The sequence below is a fragment of the Nyctereutes procyonoides genome, unplaced genomic scaffold, assembly GCF_905146905.1.
Source record: "Nyctereutes procyonoides isolate TBG_1078 unplaced genomic scaffold, NYPRO_anot_genome, whole genome shotgun sequence".
Lineage (NCBI taxonomy): Eukaryota > Metazoa > Chordata > Mammalia > Carnivora > Canidae > Nyctereutes > Nyctereutes procyonoides.
Window position 1 is genome coordinate 15,605,358 of NW_026575030.1, and position 13,293 is coordinate 15,618,650.

A 13,293-nucleotide genomic window follows, 5' to 3' on the forward strand; every position below is an offset into this window, starting at 1 on the left:
ACCTCTGGGGCCAAAATGGCGTCTGCCCACGGCCCTCAAAGGAACGCAGCGCGCAGGTGCCGTCCCCTATCATCTGGCCAATGAGAAGACGCAACGGGAATGACGCACCGCGTGGCCGGAAAAGAGGCTCCTGGGTAAATTGAGCGGGAGCCCCGGCTTCAGTAAGCTACAGTCCTGTGGAGTAACGGGAGTACGGCCGTGTCCGTTGTCCGCGGAGATGATGATGTTACTTGAACGGCTCTCTGCCCGTGCGCCTTGTTTGAGGATCCTCTGAGTCATGCTTCTGGAGAAGTGAACACCCGCTGCAGTTACACTTTCATTATCCGGCAAGTTGAGGGTGGTTCCCGTCATGCAGGGAGGCGCCGGATTCGCGCCCTTACTGTGGCAAGGAGGTGGCGCACTGCTCCCTGGGACTTGTACTTTGAAGCCTCCGCAATTGTGCTGCGTTCCCAACTGGCCTGATTGAAAGGGCCCCCTTTCAAGGCATTTCTCTTCCTTTTTAATCTTTTTAAAAATAACAACTTGAGGCGCCTGCGTGGCTCAGTCCGTGAAGCGTTAGACTGTTTTGGCTCAGATCTTGATGTCAGGGTTGTGAGTTCAAGCCCCACGTTGGACCCCATGCCGGGCATGGAGCCTACTTAAAAATAATAGTGACTTAAGAAGCCATTTGGTCAATAATGCGGAGTACAGGTTTTTGCTTCCAAAGGGCCCCTGATGAAAGAATTGTCAGACTTTACTTGAGCTGTATGCCTTCCGTAAACAGCAGTGGTTAAGAAGCCTCTTGACCTGTCCGTGATCTTTGAAGAGCTTTGTGTAAAGAACCACCCTTCTGTCTATGGCTTAGCTAAAACTCTTTCTCCACGTCGTCATGACCCTGTTGTTAACTAGTGAGGAGGCCAAGCAAAGACCTTTTTGTCTGAGCCTGCTCCTAGGGGCCCCTCAGACTTTGCAGCTTCTTGTTCTTTGTTTCTCGAATGATTGGCGGAGATTAGAAGTCTGCCCTCCCCCACTGAAACTAGCCACACGCAGACATAAACATTTTCTGTTCCCTTGACTGGCTGGTTTCTGATTGCAAATCAGTCCCAACTATTAATCATCCCGCTTTCCTCCCTATGAAGACCTAAGGCAAAACGACCTGCGTGGATGCTCTGATCTTCATATCTGCAGTGCTCTCCCTATTACAGTCCAAATAAAATCCATTTCGTTACGTGTTTGCTTTTGTCTTAGACAAAGTGGAGAACGATCTTGCCTTTTGATTAGAGGAGGGCCAGTAGAGGTAAGCAAAGATTCCCCAGAGTGTGTAGAACTGCATACATTGGGCCTTTTGTTAGCAAAGCATAGACTGAATTTCTAGGTACGTCTAGACTGTTGGAAGTCCTCATTTGGTTCCCTTGAAAGTCCACCACCTACCTACCTTGGGCTTGAGAGATGTGGATTCTCTGATACCATCGCTGCTGAAAATTCTCAAAGAGACATTAGTCAAGACATATCCTTGCTTTAATATTCCCTGCGACCTTTGTTAGCCAGTCAGAATATGCTGGCAGAACCTAGTTCTAGGCTCCAGAAACGGGCATGGGAAGGGAGAGGGGTGATTTCTCGCTAGAAATTCCTATTTTCTTGTAAGAGAGTTCATTCCTTCCCCTGTGTAATAGAAACCCCTTTGAAATCTAAGTCTGCCCCCTATTGTGGGAATGACATTTTCTCAGGCTGTTACAAGAATTTTAACAGGGAATTAATAGTATTGGAAACCAAAGGTATAAAATTAAAATATTAACTTCCCTTCATTTGATAGAGGAGACCCCAGGATCTAAGCTGTCTTCTAGGGACACCTGGGTGGCTCAGCGGTTGAACGTCTGCCTTCGGCTCAGGATGTGATCCTGGGTCCAGGGATTGAGTCCCACGTTGGGCTCCCTACAAGGAGAGCCTACTTCTCCCTCTGCCTATGTCTCTGCTTCTCTCTTTGTGTCTCTCATGAATAAATAAAATCTTTTATAAAAAAAAAAAACTGTCTTCTTACAAAGAGATGGAAAAATATTCCATGCTCATGGATTGGAAGAATTAATATTGTGAAAATGTCAATGTTACCCAGGGAAATTTACACGTTTAATGCAATCCCTATCAAAATACCATGGACTTTCTTCAGAGATTTAGAACAAATTATCTTAAGATTTGTGTGGAATCAGAAAAGACCCCGAATAGCCAGGGGAATATTAAAAAAGAAAACCATAGCTGGGGGCATCACAATGCCAGATTTCAGGTTGTACTACAAAGCTGTGGTCATCAAGACAGTGTGGTACTGGCACAAAAACAAACACATAGATCAATGGAACAGAATACAGAACCCAGAAGTGGACCCTCAACTTTATGGTAAACTAATATTCGATAAAGGAGGAAAGACTATCCACTGGAAAAAAGACAGTCTCTTCAATAAACGGTGCTGGGAAAATTGGACATCCACATGCAGAAGAATGAAACTAGACCATTTTCTTACACCAGACAGAAAGATAAACTCAAAATGGATGAAAGATCTAAATGTGAGACAAGATTCCATCAAAATCCTAGAGGAGAACACCGGCAACACCCTTTTTGAACTCGGCCACAGTAACTTCTTGCAAGATACATTCATGAAGGCAAGAGAAACAAAAGCAAAAACAAACTATTGGGACTTCATCAAGATAAGAAGCTTTTGCACAGCAAAAGAAACAGTCAACAAAACGAGAAGACAACCTACAGAATGGGAGAAGATATTTGCAAATAACGTATCAGATAAAGGGCTAGTTTCCAAGATCTATAAAGAACTTATTAAACTCAACACCAAAGAAACAAACAATCCAATCATGAAATGGGCAAAGGACATGAACAGAGATCTCACAGAGGAAGTCATAGACATGGCCAACAAGCCCATGAGAAAATGCGCTGCATCACTGGCCATCAGGGAAATACAAATCAAAACCACAATGAGATACCACCTCACACCCGTGAGAATGGGGAAAATTAACAAGGCAGGAAACCACAAATGTTGGAGAGGATGTGGAGAAAGGGGAACCCTCCTGCACTGTTGGTGGGAATGTGAACTGGTGCAGCCACTCTGGAAAACTGTGTGGAGGTTCCTCAAAGAGTTAAAAATAGACCTGCCCTACGACCCAGCAATTGCACTGCTGGGGATTTACCTCAAAGATACAGATGCAGTGAAACGCCGGGACACCTGCACCCCGATGTTTATAGCAGCCATGTCCACAATAGCCAAACTGTGGAAGGAGCCTTGGTGTCCATCGAAAGACGAATGGATAAAGAAGATGTGGTCTATGTATACAATGGAATATTACTCAGCCATTAGAAACAACAAATACCCACCATTTGCTTCAACGTGGAGGGAACTGGAGTGAAATAAGTCAATCGGAGAAGGACAAACATTATATGGTCTCATTCATTTGGGGAATATAAAAAATAGTGAAAGGAAATAAAGGGGACAGGAGAGAAAATGAGTGGGAAATATCAGAAAGGGAGACAGAACATAAAGACTCCTAACTCTGGGAAACAAACAAGGGGTAGTGGAAGGGGAAGGGGGCGGAGGGTTGGGGTGACTGGGTGACGGGCACTGAGGGGGGCACTTGATGGGATGAGCACTGGGTGTTATTCTATGTGTTGGCAAATTGAACACCAATAAAAAATAAATTTTAAAAAAAATCTGTCTTCTAAAGAGAGTGGGTGAGATGATACCTGTGTAGATAAGCCAAGATGAATAAGGGAGAAGTCCAGGAAGAAATTCAGTGGATGGGAACCCAGTACAAATCCTGCCATAAAGAGCTTGTAATTTCACCAGAGGTATAAGACCAACAGCCATGAAAGTGATTGGGCTAAACAATGCAATTGCAAGAGGATAATTCTTGAATTTAACGTAAAGTTTCTAAACTGTCCCAATAGTTTAAAGAATGGAAAGATAGAAGCCAACTGAACTTACCTCAATGTGCTGAGACCTAGAAGGCTGCAAAGAATTGTCAGATCTAGTTTTTGTACTCAGGAAGCGAACAAGGTAGTTTTTTGTTTTTGTTTTTGTTTTGTTTTGTTTTGCCAACAAGGTAGTTAGTGAGACAGGAAACACCTTTTGAATTAAATAAAGTCTTAGTTAAAGCAGTATGCTTGTCAATGCAAATAAACGTCCAGGAGAGTTTCCCCAGAGCCTTTTCACCAACTGGCTGTCCCTTAGGGCCACCAATAGAGAAATGCTAGAGCAGCACAGATGTGCCTTTCTGAATCTCAGCTGCCTTGCATTTTAAGGACTGGTATCTCTCCAATCCCCATGCCTCATTCCAGGCCCAGCACAATCAGTCCAAGCTGACGGTGGAGGAGAGGCACCCAAAAGGGGCTGTTTTTCCCACAAAAGATACTAGGGACAGAGAAGAGATGAAGGGAGGAAGGGCTTGCAGCCAATCACTTTATCCCTTACCTAATAACCCGAAGACACCGAGTTCCCTAAATGAATGCAAGGTTCATTCTGCCAGCCTTTTGAGACACCGTACCTTGCCAAACATGTCCATGAGTGAGAGGTCATACCATATAAGGAACAGCCTGGCACTGACAGAGCTGCAACCTGGGGCTCAGAGACCTAGGTTCTGGACCAAGCTCTGGGCTTCTTGTGCTTGCTGAGCTGGGACAGGCTACCAGCCTCCTATGAGTCTCAGTTTCCCTGTACATCAAATGAGAGTTGAATCAGAAGATTTGAAGGCCCCTTAGTTTCATCATTCTGTCTCAGAGAAGCCAGGTCTCTTAAGTCTGACCCTCCTTGTTGCTCTTGAACCACTAGGGGGCTCTGCTAGTGAAAAAAACCGAATGCAACAGGTACATCCTGAGCTCTGTCTCACACATCCCAGCCTCACAACTCACTGGGACACATGCAAGATTTGTCTCACCCAGTTGCTTGTAATACTGAAAGCTGTGACTCACTTGAAAGCTATTAACAGTGGATAATTAATCACTAAACAACATCACTAAACAGTATCATGGCATAGCACATGGCCATTAATTATAACTGAAGTGGATCTTCAGCTCTCACATGAATATCCTGATTAAGTGGGAAAAAAAATACAGAATACTATAAACAGAATAACTTTATGTGAACAACTAAAACAGCATACCAAAAACCCAACTTAATAATCCCTTAGTAAATAGGGAGAGAAGACTTTCCAACAAAGATTGAAAAGCCAAAAGCCATAAAAAACTGAAACATTTGACTACATTAAAAAAAAAAACTTTAAAAAAGTAGTGAAATAAAAATTTAAATGTGTGCATGGCAAAAAAAAAACCAAAACAAACAAACAAACAAAAAAAACCCACATTATTAGCCCAGGCAAAATATAAATGATTAGGAAAAGAAATTTTTCTTCAACTCAGAAACCAAGAGCTAATCTTCCTGAAAGACTACAGGAGAAATCAATAAGAAGATTAATAACAGAAAAATGGGTAACTAATATGACAATTCACAAAAGAGAAAATATTAAAGGCTTTAATATACATGAAAAGATATTAACCCTAAAATAAGATGAAAAATTAAAATATTAAGATATTTTTCACTTCTCAGATTGCGAAAATCCAGTAACATTATGCTGTTGAGGCCATAGAGAAAAAGGCCCTCCCATAAGGTGCTATGGGAGTATATCGGTACAGTGCTCTACAGAACACAATTTGGAAATATCTATAAAAATTACAAATGCTTACGCTCTTTGGCTCAGCACATGGGCCAACTTCACTTCAGCAAATGTATCCTACAAATATGCTTGACCATGTACAAATTACATATCTACAAAATTATTCATTGCAGCACTACTCACAAAATATTGGAAATAACCTAAATATTCAAAGAGGAATGATCACAAAATTATGATACATTTGTACAATGCAATGTTGTATAGCTATAACAAAATATGAGGAAACTTGTATACTTATATAAAAAGATTTCTAAGCTGGATTCAGTGAAAAAATGCAAAATGCAGAACAGTGTTAGTGTATCTCATCTTTTGTGACAAGGGAAGGATAACATATATTTGTTGTTGTTTATAACTATGTTTTAAATTTTTGAAAAGTAGTATAGAAAACATACTAGTTGTCTGTTTTGGGATTGAGGGTGAGGATGGGAATAAGCCATGACACATAATCCTTACTCTTGGTCCACATGATGACTTCTGTTTGATTCTGTTTAATTCTGTCATGTCATATCAAATGATACAGCCCACCACTAGGTAGCCCACAATTTGAAAACTAGAAGTGCCCCTCTTCACTTGTCCATGGTGTGGAAGCTACCCAGGTCAGTTCGTTATGATTGGGCTTCATCTCCATGCAGATGATTAAGGCAAAGATGTCTTCTTGGATTCACTGTGGTTTCACCTTGTACAGAAACCATAGATGTGGGTCACCTGGGTGGCTCAGTGGTTGAGCGTCTGCCTTCAGCTCAGGGCGTGACCCCAGGGTCCTAGGATCAAGTCCCAAATCGGGATCCCCATTGGGAGCCTGCTTCTCCCTCTGCCTATGTCTTGCCTCTCTCTGTGTGTCTCTCATGAATAAATATATAAAATCTCAAAAAAAAAAAAAAAAGGAAACCATGGACCTATGCCTTGCCCCGAGCAAAGCCCCACTTCAATATGTGTGTGGCTGAATAACGATTCAAGTTTCAAAAGAATTCTTTATCTTTGGTTTGGTTTGGGTTTGGTTTGGGGCTTGGGTTTTTTTGTGGCGAGGTCCACATCACTGGAAGTGTGTAAGCAGAGGCTGCCAGTGTGTCAGAAAGGAATTCAGCTCTGGAACCATGGTTCCACCAAGTGATTTGCACAACTTTTTTTTTCCAGCTATTTTTAGGGGGGCCTGGGTGGCTCAGTTGGTTAAGCATCTGCCTTGAGCTCAGGTCCCAGGGTCCTGGGACTGAGCCCCACATCAGGCTCCCTGCTCATTGGGGGAATCTGCTTCCCCCTCTCCTTTAACCCTCCCTTTCCCTCTCCCCCGTTTGTGCATGCTCTCTTGTTCTCTCAAATAAATAAATAAAATCTTTTTTAAAAACAATTATTTTAAAAAATTGTGGCAAGATACATCTAACTTAAAGCTTGCCTTTTTAGCCATCTTCAAGTGCACAACTCAGTGGTATTAATAACATTCAGAATGTTGTGCAACCATCACCCCAATCTATTTCCAAAAATTTTCATCACCCCAAACAGTAATTCTGTATCCATTAAGCAATAATTCCCCATTTTCCCTTCCCACAGGCCCTGGTAAATTCTAACCTTTCTTTCTCAGTGAATGTGGCTATTCTAGTATTCCATATAAGTGGAGTCATATTTTTCTTTTTGTAACTAACTTATTTCACTTAGCATATTCTCAGGGTTCATCAGTGTTACAGCATGTGTTAGGACCTTATTCTATTTGCAGCTAGGTAATATTCCATTGTATGTCTATACCACATTTCAACAAAATCCATTCTTCTGTTGATGGACACTTGAATAGCTTCCACCGTTTGGCTACTGTGAATAATGCTGCTATGAATAGCAAAGTTGCAGAGGCAAAATCAACACACAAATATTAATTTTGTTTACGTATACCAATAATGAACAATCTGTATGAAAATTAAGACAATAATCTCATTTACAGGGATGCCTGGATAGCTTAGTGGTTGAGCATCTGCCTTTGGCTCAGGAAGTGATCCCAGGGGCCCAGGATTGAGTCCCATGTTGAGCTCCCTGCAGGGAGCCTACTTTTCTCTCTGCCTGTGTCTCTACATCTCTCTCTCTCTCTTTCTGTATCTATCATGAATAAATAATTTTTTAAAAATCTCATTTACAATAGCATTAAAAAGAGTTAAGTACTTAGGAATAAATTTAACCAAAGAAGTGCAAAACTTGTGCACTGAAAACTATAAAACATTGCCCAAAGCACTTAAAGAAGATATAAATAAATGAAAAGCTATCTCATGTTCATGGATCAGAAGACTTAATATTGTTAAGATGGGTAATACTACCCACAATAATTTGCAAATTTAGTGCAATCCCTATCAAAATCCCAATGGCATTTTTATTTTGCTGGAATTTCAAGGAATTCCTGAAGAGTCAAAATAATGAATAAGAACAAAGTTGGAGGACTCACTCCTCTTAATTCAAAATTTACTACAAAACATTAATTTACTACAAGACATTAATCAAAACAGTGTAGCAGCAGCCTAAGGATAGACATACAGACCAACAGAATAGAATTGAGAGTCCAGAAATAAACCTTCACATCTATGGTTAACAGATTTTTTTTTTAATTTTTATTTATTTTATGATAGTCACACACAGAGAGAGAGAAAGAGGCAGAGACACAGGCAGAGGGAGAAGCAGGCTCCATGCACCGGGAGCCCGACGTGGGATTCGATCCGGGGTCTCCAGGATCGTGCCCTGGGCCAAAGGCAGGCGCCAAACCGCTGCGCCACCCAGGGATCCCGGTTAACAGATTTTTTGACAAAGGTGCCAAGGCCACTCAATGGGAAAAGAACAGTCTCTTTAGTAAATGGTGCTGAGAAATGAATATACACCTGCAAAAAAAAAAAAAAAAGAAAAAGAAAAAGAAAACGAAGCTGGCCCTTTATCATACACCATAGGCAAAAATTAACTTAAAAAGGATCAGAGACCAAAAAAAAAAAAAAAAATCAGAGACCTAAATGTAAGAGCTAAAGCCATAAAACTTTCAGAAAAAAAAACAAAGAAGCAAATCTATATGACATTGTATTTAACAATGGTTTCTTGAATATGACACCAAAAGTAAAGGTAACAAAGGAAAAAAATAGGTGAACTGGAATTCTTTCAAACTAAAACCTTCTGTGCATCAAAGGATTACTATCAAGAGTGAAAAAAGGGGCACCTGGGTGGCTTAGTCAGTGAAGTGTCCAACTCTTGATTTTGGCTCAGGTCATGATCTCAAGATCCTGAGATGGAGACCTGCATCAAGCTCTGCATCCACTCCGTGCTGAGCCGGGAGTCAGCTTTTCTTCTCCCTCTGCCCAACACCCTACTCACATGCTCTCTCTCTCTTTCTCTCAAATAAATAAATAAATAAATAAATAAATCTTTAAAACAAAAAGAGTGAAAAGACCACCTACAGGACTGAAAAACACTTTTGCAAATCACATACTTGATAAGGGCTTCTTGAATATGTGAAGAACTTCTACAACTCAGTAACAAGAGGGCAAAGAACCCAATTTTAAATATGGGCAAAGGCTTGAATAGACATTGTTCCAAAGAAGATGTACAAGTGGCTGCTAAGCATACAAAAATGCTCAGCATCATTAGTCATTTAAAAAGTGCAAATCAAAACAACTATGGGATACCACTTCACACCAACTGGAATGCCCATAATCAAAATAATGGAAACTAACAAGTGTTGAAGATGCATGGAAATTGAAATCATACAGTTGCTGGTGGGAAGGTAGAATTGTGCAGCCACTGTGAAAAAGTTTGGCAGTTCCTCAGTAAGTTAAACATAGGGTTACCATTTGACCCAACAATTCCACTCCTTCGTATACATACCAAAGAACTAAAAATGGGGGCTCAAATGGAATCTTTGTTTTTTTTGTGTGTGTTTTTTCTTAAAGATTTTATTTATTTATTCATGAGAGACACACAGAGAGAGGCAGAGACATAGGCAGAGGGAAAAGCAGGCTCCCCACGGAATCATGCTCTGAGCCAAAGGCAGACACTCAACTGCTGAGCCACCCAGGTGTCCCTGGAGTCTTTGGGTTTTTTTTTTTTTTTTTTTTTGTTTTTTGGGGTTTTTTTTTTTTTTGAGTCTTTGTTTTTTAATATAATTTTAATTTTGGAATAATTTTAGAGTTACAGAAAATTTGCAAAGATGGCGTAGTCTATATATCTGTCATCCAGTATCCCTGATATTAACATCTTATATTTCTAGTTGTCATCACATTTGTCAAAATCAAGAAACCAACACTGGCACATACTATTAGCAAAATTGTAGACTTTATTTAGATTTCTATTGTCTTTCTGCAAATGCCTTTTTTCTGTCCCAGGACCCCACCCAAGATGCCACACTGCATTTAACTGTCATTTCTCCTTAGTTTCTGGTCTGTGACAGTTTCCTAAACTTCCCTTGTCTTTCATCATCTTGACAGTTCTGAGACATCCTTGTCAGATATTTGGTAGGTTGTCATTCAGTTTGGTTTGCCTGATGTTTTTCTCATGATTCGACAGGGGTTGTGGCTTTGAGCAAGAACATCCCAGAGTAATGCACCCTTCTTACCACTGCCTAGCAATGTGGCTTATTGCAAGAAGAAGTTAACCTTGATCACTTCATGGATGAGGAACAATTAGTCTGCTAGGGCTACTGTAATGAATACCACAGACTGGGCAGCTTAACCAACAGGGTTTTGTGTCCTCACAGTTCTGGGAACTGGAAATGTGTGATCAATGTAGCTGCAGAGGTGGTTTCCCCTAAGGATTTTCTCCCTGGTTTGTAGATGCCCATCTTCTCCCTTCCTCTTCACATTGTCTTTCCTTTGTGCATATCTGTGACTCCACCTTTTCTTGTAAGGACATGGGTCAAACGGGATTAGGACCTACCCTAACAACCTCATTTCACCTTAATTCCCTCTTTAAAGGCCATATCTCCAAATACAGCCCATTGTGAGGTACTGGGAGGATAGAACTTCAACATACAAAATTTGACACACCTTTCAGCCCATAACACTTGGGGTTAGTTAGGGTAGTACCTTCTGGATATCTGTAATGTTAAGTTGCTATTTCTTTTTTTCCATTCCTTATTCCTTGGAAGCAAGTTACTAAGCCCAGTCCATAGGGGAGATGTATGGAATTCTTTTATTAAAAACAAACAAGCAAACAGAAGATTTCCTGGCACATTCCTTCCATTTGTCCCATGTCTATGCAAGCACCAAGTCATGGAGACAGTCTGAGTCTCCCTGCACCCTAAAATCCAGAATGATTTGCTACAGAGAAGGGCCTCAGTAAACACCCACTGAGCAAGTTATTGAGTGACCAGGTCAGGAAGAGAGTGGTATAGCTACCTTGAAATCCTGGCCTTCCTTTTGGCTCCAAACTCTGTTTGAGGATAGTTGATATTCTTGGGTCTAGGTTTAACAGGAAATGTAAAGCTGAAAAGATATTTTTTTAAATATTCTATTTATTTATTTGAAAGAGGGAGCCAAGTGGGGAAGGGACAGAGGGACAGAGGGAGAGGGTCAAGCAGACTCCACACTCCCATACACAGGGCTCCATCCCAGGACCCCAAGATCATTGATGTGGGAAGCAAAGGCAGAAGAGAAATTATTAAATTTCCTTAATACCTACAGCCCACTGACAAGTCCTTGAAACAGGAAGAGTGACCTTCCTCTAGGGACTCAACTGCCTTGATGTTAATACTTAGCTAATGGCAATCCTAGCCCAACTCCAGGATCCCATGAGTCTACTTTAACATCTAAAAATTCCTTGAAGGGTGCCTGGGTAGCTCAGTCAATTGAGCATCTGCCTTTGGCTTGGGTTGTGATCTCTGGGTCCTGAGATGAAGCTCCACATTGGGCTCCCTGCTCAGTGAGGAGTCTGCTTTTCCATCTTCTGCACCCCCTGCTTGTTCTGTCTCTCTCTCTTTCTCTCTCTCTCCCTATCAAATAAATAAATAAAATGTTTTAAAAAATAAAAATTCCTTGAGAAAGCTCCTTTATCTCTAAACTCCTCAAGATACGGGTTGGCAATCATCCCCCAAGCATATGGCCCACTGATATACATCTGAAGGTCTCATGACTAAGGTTTTATTAGACGGTAATAAATGACCTTTTCCCAACAATAGCTAGCCCCCTCAAGGTCCTGGAAACTTTGCTTCTAAAATTCCTCAGAGATTTCCACTACCCCTAACCCCCTCCCAGCTTGAAAATATATAATGGGCCACTCCAGTGCAGCTCTTTCTGCCCACAGATCCTATTCCCATGCTTTAATAAAATCACCTTTTTGTACCAAAGACATTTCAAGAATTCTTTCTTGGCTGTTGGCTTTGAACCCTAACGTTCTTTCCTATATCAATCATGACCTGAGCCGAAGTCAGATATTTAGTGTACTGAACTACCCAGGCATCCCTGAAAAGATAATTATATCCACAGTAGATTCAAGAGAATTTTTAAGTTAGTAGGGGTTGTAGTGTTGTAATCTCTAGTTTTAGGGACTAGGCAAAAAAGAAAAAAATGCTTTTTTCAAAACCAGTTTAAAGCAGCAGTGAGTTTTTATGGACTGTTTGACATTTTTTTGCAGGACTCTGGGTAATAAACACATCCCAGTAATAAGAGCAAATCCCACCCTCCCTTACCTGCACAATTTGTTTCCAGCTGGACTGTAGCTCCCTCAGGCAGTAGGTGTGTGTGACAGCTCCTCTGCATTTAGTGCATTTTGCAGGTTTCAGATACCGGAACAGATGGGATTGACACGACTGCTCCCTGCTCAAAAGCAGCAGCCATTTCACCTGGACATACAAGCTGACATTCCTGGAACAATTATGTTTAAGATGGTATTGCTTATAGGTTCAAATCCTGGCTCTCTAACTTTTTAGCTATGTGACCTTGGACAAATTACTTTACCTCTCTCCTTATTTCAATGTCATCATCTATGAGGTGGGGATAATAGTAGCATTTACCTCATAGAGTTATTAGGCTAGAGTGAACTATAGCAGTCAGGGCCAACATCCTGGAAGAAGAGTATTTGAACTGGTATTTAAAAGACAAAAGCAGATTTGGATGGGAGAGGAATCATATTTTAATAATCACGGGTTAACTATTATAACAACAAATATCAGTGGCTTGATACAAAAATTTATTTCTTGCTCTTATAAATAGGGTCAGTGAATTCAGTGGTGGAATGGAGATGGTACTCTGCTCCCAGGGGTCATTCAGGAACCAAGGCTCTTTCCATATTGTGGCTTCACCACATATTGTGGCCCCAGAATCCACTGTTGGATGCTTTGCATATCACCAACAGAGGGAAGAAGAAAGACAGCACAGGATATCACAGGGCCTGGAAGTGGAGCATATTACTTACCTTTATTCCATAGCCATTCCTGTGAGTGAGATTGGAAAGAGTATCTGTTATGAGACCAGAATGAAAAGAAATTGTGCACACAGAGCATTCCAGTCAAGAGTAAGAACTCTGTCCTGAAGCTTCTCTTCTCAGAAATGAATCTCTTCCAATGCACCCCTCAACCTCAACCTCTTCCAAGAGTTAGACAAGATGTCATTATCATCATCACGGTCACAATCATCAACATGAT